This window comes from Oryctolagus cuniculus, chromosome 7 (genome assembly GCF_964237555.1).
Source record: "Oryctolagus cuniculus chromosome 7, mOryCun1.1, whole genome shotgun sequence".
NCBI classification, from domain to species: domain Eukaryota; kingdom Metazoa; phylum Chordata; class Mammalia; order Lagomorpha; family Leporidae; genus Oryctolagus; species Oryctolagus cuniculus.
The window spans coordinates 81190662-81196661 of record NC_091438.1 but is presented as its reverse complement, the minus strand read 5'-3'; the positions used below and the strand labels follow the sequence as shown (position 1 = coordinate 81196661).

General features: G+C 46.9%; 1 protein-coding gene across 8 annotated transcripts in view; it reads left to right on the top strand.

Annotated features, from left to right (window-relative positions):
* The first annotated feature begins 650 nt into the window (after window positions 1-650).
* The window catches only part of LRRC8B (leucine rich repeat containing 8 VRAC subunit B), an 85173-nt gene continuing 79823 nt past the window's right edge, over window positions 651-6000 (top strand). For 5 of the 8 annotated variants that reach the window (XM_051856268.2, XM_051856267.2, XM_051856265.2 and 2 more), the window contains exon 1: window positions 1108-1245. The gene's annotated coding sequence lies outside the window, so the exon portion shown is untranslated. Of the gene's footprint in view, window positions 789-1107; window positions 1246-6000 lie in introns of those variants that run through there. The other 3 variants (XM_051856264.2, XM_051856263.2, XM_017346108.3) reach the window with 2 other exon arrangements.

The following is a 6000-nucleotide window of genomic DNA, read 5'->3' as shown; positions in this document are numbered from 1 at the left end:
TAAGTCTTTTATACTCTATTCCTTTGGGAGGTCCCTTGCAAAGTTTTACTTTATAAAGAGAGATGTCGTTGCCATAGCAACTAAGATATTTAATCTTGCCTAATTGAATCGTTGTATTGCAAATGGGAGCTTGGGCAGAGGCCGAGTTAAAATGGAGTGTAAGTGGAGGACACAAAATATCAAGTCCCCTTAATTCCTGGGGTTTGGATTAATGTTGTTTTCTGGTGAGGCGTATTGTTACTGTTCAAACTCCAGGCACTTAACCCTAGAGGGAAGTGGGTTGGGCGCTAGCCATGGTGCACCTGCAGTTGATTAGCCACAACGTAGGTCATGAGTGTAGTCTCCCAGGTCGCCCCCTCTCATCTCAAGGATCAGCACACCTGGGAGGGGCGGATGACACTGGAGGCCAGAACTGAATTTAGGCAGCTTAGTGCGGTACAACTGTAAAACCCTCCCTCCCAGGGGCTCGGCCTAGGGACTTCAGAGTCCAAGAGGCGGGTTCCCGCGCTGCTCCCGAGCCTTTCTTCAAGGCCCCAGCGCACGTTATGTAAATAACAAGTTGCTCGGGCGCACACGTGAGAAGGCGGGAACCCGACCCGCGCACAAGCACACCGGGTGCGGCCAAAGTCACTGGCGTGGCGGCGCCAGGGGACGGACCTGGGCCCCTCTCGCTCCCTCCGCTGGCAGCAGCCCAGCGTCCCCCGCGAGGCGCGCGGCTGGGCCAGGGGACTCGGCGGCCACATGGCGCGCTCGGGGAGATGGCTGCGCTTTGTTCCCAGCAGCGACGGGTGAGTCACCGGCCCCCGCCACCGCAAAGCTGGGCAAAACCTCGCGCCCAGAGCGAGCAGACAGTTTCACAGCAGGAGCAACTATCCCAGCGGCCGCGGCTGCTTCCTCTTCGTCCTGCTCCTCGTCCTCCTCCGCCTCCGCGGCAGCCACGGCCACCGCCGCCGCCACCACCGCCGAGGCCGTGCCGCCGCCCCTACCTCGGCCCGGCCCCTCCTCCTCCGCGCGCGAACTCAGTCAGCGGTTCGCGCCGCCGCGCGCCCATTGGCCGCTGGAACGCGCCGCGTCACAATGGAGCCGCTCGGAGGCGGCGAGCTGGGCAGCGCCGGGGCTTCCCGCTGAGCCCGCAGCCGCCGGCAGCCGGCAAAGTGCGGGCGCCGGGCCGCCGCCGGCGGGCCCGGAGGCGCGCAGGGTGCCCGCCACGGTTCGCTCCGGCGCCCTGGGGTTGGAGTCGCACAGGTAGGTCGGAGCGTGACACCGCGGCGTGTGGAGGAGGAGCCGAGCCCACCGAGGCGGTGGAGGAGGAGGACGGGGATAGGAGACGCAGCAGGTGGGGTTGGGAGAGCAGGTGCGGTTACCTGTCTGCACCTCACCTGCGTGCCTGGTTGCGGACGGGTGGCGCGGCCGGAGACGTTGAGTGGCGGTTTCGTTGCTCCCTTGTCTCCGGGAAAGAAGGAGCGATACCCGCTGAGGGAAGCTTTCCCGGGTGCTAGGGTCATCTGGGGCGAAAAGAGTGGGTGGGCGGCCCCCTCTGTCCTCTGGTAGCCTTGGCGCTGCACCTGTGCGAGTCCTCGGGCGGGGCGGAGAAAGGGTTCTGCTTTCCCAGGCTGGAGCCTCGCCCAGGTGAGCGGACCTCCGTCCAGGGTGTCCACTTGTGGTCGCTGTCGTTTGCCCCCTGCCCTGGCGCTGTTTGTTGGCAAACATTCTGTGTTCTCCTATACTAGTTACTCGTCTAAGGTTTGGTGCTGGCGTTGGGCATTCGTTTGACGGGGGGCGGGGAAAGAGGGCAACGGATTCCCATTTAAAGAGAGGCACAGGAGTTTCCTCCCCTTGGGCTACAGTTGAGCAGGTGTTGAGAGGTCCGGAGGAAGGAGGTGCAGGGTTGGCTCATTACTCTGCGTCCTCCAGGTGGCATTTGTGAAAAGGTATTTGTGGTCAGGACTCTCCTAGCACTCTCTACCGCCTGCCTCCACGCCCAAGAGCAAACCTAACACCGGTGTGTGAACTTCCTTGAAAATAAATTCACCTTGCCTAGACACTTAAACACCTAGCTGTAAAAGGATACCAGTATGAAAAACATTACATTGTAAATCTGTAGGCAACTTAAAATAGGCAATTGGTTGGACACATACTGAGACATTAAGCAGTGTGTGTCTTTATCAGGCTTTCTCCTGAACCTAAGAACAGGACCCGAAGCTTGGAACAGAAGTCACACTGCAGTATCATTATTTAACAATTTGGTACTCCCCATGGGTACAAGGGACACTTCCAGAGAACCAAAAATGCGGGTGCCAAGGTGACTTTGTTTTTCTGCCCCTGGCTGTCCTAGTCATCCTCTCCAGTCTTTAAGAAAATATGAAATGACAGCTAATCCTTCAGGTCGTTGGGCCCATGTGGTTTAAGAATATAAGCCCTATAACATGGCTGATGGTGCTCTGAGCTACAAAGAGGGCTTTTGGTGTAGTTGGTGAAGGGGGCGAAATTGCCATTAAGGGCACTTTTCTTACACCTAGTTTTAAAAATCTGTGTTAAAACTTACTGGTTTTCAAAACGTATCGGTTTTCTTCAGCAGGAAAGATGTTCCAGCTTGTCCTGCCTGGCATGAGTATATTCAAAGTTGGGATGGTTTTGTTGTATTAGTTAAGCTTTGCTTTTTTAATCCTCCTCACTACCACATTCCCCGTAGCAGTTTTCAAATCCTAGAATGAACAGGGCCCCAAACACTAAAGCTTGGAAAAAATACCAAATCCTCTCCGGTTTTGGTAGATGAATCAATGTGGATATTTGCCTGCACTTTTATTTTCTGAAGTTGAAGGGGCAAAATGTGTCAAGATTTCAAAGATCCTTACTTTTTAGCCAAAGTTTCACTTGGAAGTAAATTTTTAACTTTTTTAAAAATCATTTCAGTAGTACCTATTTTTATGTTCTATTAAAAAATTTTTTTACTATCTATACAGAAGTAGCCTCTTTAATCCAATATCTGATTTTCACTTAGTGTATATCAAGTTGATTTCTAAATCTTGTTTCATTTCTCTTTTCCAGCATTCTTCCACCATACACTAATGTTATCAGAAGCTAATGCATTCTGATTCTGTCATGTTCATCTGCGTCTGGTGAAACGGCTTGCACTGCCTGCCACATAGCATGCCTTTCACTGCTGTTTGGACTCTGAAAGTGCTGGATTCACCAGCAAACAATCTCAATCTGTAACTACTCAAAAGAAATTTGAGAGGCCCAATTATAGGGTGGAATTTGTTGAACCAGTTGTAAAATGTAATTTGTGTCATGTCTTTTTTCATATTAATGCCTTTTCCTTTATTGCTATTACCTACTTTCACTTTATTTCTCAATTGTATTTTCTAAAATTCCTACCTGATTTTATTATGACTTAATTTTCTGTTTAAAATAATGCTTTTGGCAGACATAATAACTTATTTTTCTTTTTTCTGGATCATTAGGTTGATCTTTATTTAGGCCCAATACCATAAAATCTCCTTGCTAAATTCTTATCACTATTGTTCATTTAGAAATTGAACAAAAGATAGTGATAAACTTCATGTTCTGTGACTTCACTTCATTTAGGAGTCTACTTGCGATACAATTTAAATTTATTCCTTTGATGCTTTTGTGAACAGAATAAAGGAAATGAATAAAAAATGAGTAGTCAGGATTTCAACCTTGACCTTTCGTTTTTCCCTTTTTGACTTTATGCTGCCTTTGATATGAATCACGTGGCTCTGCTTGTCCCTTTTACAGCCAGTCTACATTTGAACTGTATCTCCTACTTCTTCAATTTCAATATGCCTTGTAATTCTTTCTGCCTGTTTGTCTGATCCTGTGGCCATTTCCACAGTTCCATTCTGCCTACTCTGCACCTAATAACATCTTTCACAGAATCTGTCAGCTTGCACAGCTTCTGTTTCTCTTTCATTTCCAGCTCCTTGCAGGTAACTGAGATCCTCCTCTGCGTCTTTGGTGGAGACCAAGTTCTGTTCTGTCTACTAGCATGTTCCTTTTGGTTCTTCCTCAAGTATGCAAATTTGAGAGCATGCTTGAACCTTCCTTATTTTATTTTGTCAAATGCCTTTTCAGCATTCTCAACTCTTCCAGTGTTCCTTTAAAAAAAATCTTGCAAATGATAAGCAAGAAATCTTCAGGATTTTACCTAACAGCACGAAATTGTGCACACTGGTGTACTGTGTTTGCACACTATGTCATCACCTGTGATGAGTTGCTGGATTTTGTCAGGATTAACTGCCAGTAACAGAGACCACAAAGAACATTGGCTTAATCAAAGTCGTGTTTGTTTCTTTTACACATCTAAAAAAGAGTTGATGAAGAGAAAATCCAGGGGTGGTGGTTCTACACTACAGTCTTCTGAGAGTGAGACTGGCTCCACCTTTCATTTCTAGCACGTGTAAGATTAAGCCCCGGACCTCATGGTCCAAGATACAGCCTCAGCCATTGTGTCCAAGCTCCAAGGAGTGTGGAGGAAGGAGAAAAAGGCAGGACAGGAGTTCATGGTCACTGAGGGATGTTTCCCAGGAGCTGTTATATGCCCCTGGTTATGTCTCATTGCCCAAAACTTAGTGACATGACCTTAGCTCGCTGTAATAGAGACTGGGAAACTATTCAGACAGTGTTAATCCCAGCTAAAAAGGGGACATTCACATCCCTAGGAAAAAGGAAGGGAATGAAATTAGGGTATCCAAACACCACAGGTATTCTCAAACTGATTTCTTAATTAATACTACCTGTCTCACAGAGTTCTTAGCATTAAAAAGCACCGTCCATTAAAATATGTAATACAAGTACCTGAATATAACTGGCTTTCAGTGAATGCTAATTCACATTCTTTCCTATTTAGTTTTTCTATGAATAATCTACTCCCTCTGCTGCCACATCACTGGCATCTGGTACCAGATTATTGCGTTGTACCTGGTCCTGGGGAGGGAGAATGGAGCATTTGAGTGACAGGGAGCAGTATATTATTGCCCAGTGGCAGCATTTATTTCTTAGCTTGAGAATATGGTTTTGATGAGTAACAAATCAAATGGGCCTGGATATGAGTCCTGCCTCTGCCACTTACTCAGTATGCAATTGTAGCATCTCTCTCAGTTCTCTTATCTGTTAACTGGGGGCAATAATCAGATATGGGGAGTGAATGGGGGAAAAGTATATGAAGTGCTTAATAATGTGCCTGGTAACATAAATGGTAACTTTTTAAAAATTTGTCCTAAGCTGGATGAACCTTTTTGAAAATCAACTCTTTCTTTTTAAAGGTACTTTAAAACTGGTGATCTCTGTGCATATTCAAATGAACGTTTTAGCTTGTTAGTTACACTTTTTAGAACAATCTTCAAAGGCAGTTCATAACACAGCTGCAGTTTTTCCCCTTCTGCCTTTTGATCAGAGGCAGATACTCTAGCTAAGCCTCAGCCTTGATTTGGATGATTTTTGGCTGATCCACTCTCAGAAGCTAAATGTTACCACCATTGAGTATATTTCATAATTTTTAAAATTTGTTTTCATTTGAAAGAGAGATGGAGATCTTCTGTTGATTGGTTCACTCCCCAAATGGCTACAGTAGCCAACACTGGGCCAGCCCAAAGCCAGGAGTCCTGAACTCAATCCAGGTTTCTCATATGAGTGGCAGGGACCCAAGTGCTTAAACCAGCGTCTGCCTCCTCCCAGAGTGTGCATGACCTGGAAGCTGGGAAGCAAACCAGGCATTCCAATATGGTATACAGGCTTTCTATCCAGTGTCTATCAACCATTTCAAGTACCTGACCCTATTTCATATTTTTAGCTGCTATTTATTAAAGTATTCAACCTGCATATTCCTGGGAGCTGTTATATACCCTTGGGAATGTCTCAGTGCCCAAAATTTACTGACATGCCTTACCTCCCTAGTATAGACTGGGAAATGTTGCCCTTTATCCAGACTATATTAATCCCAGTTAAAAAGTGCCATGCACTGTGGTTGACTCTGGG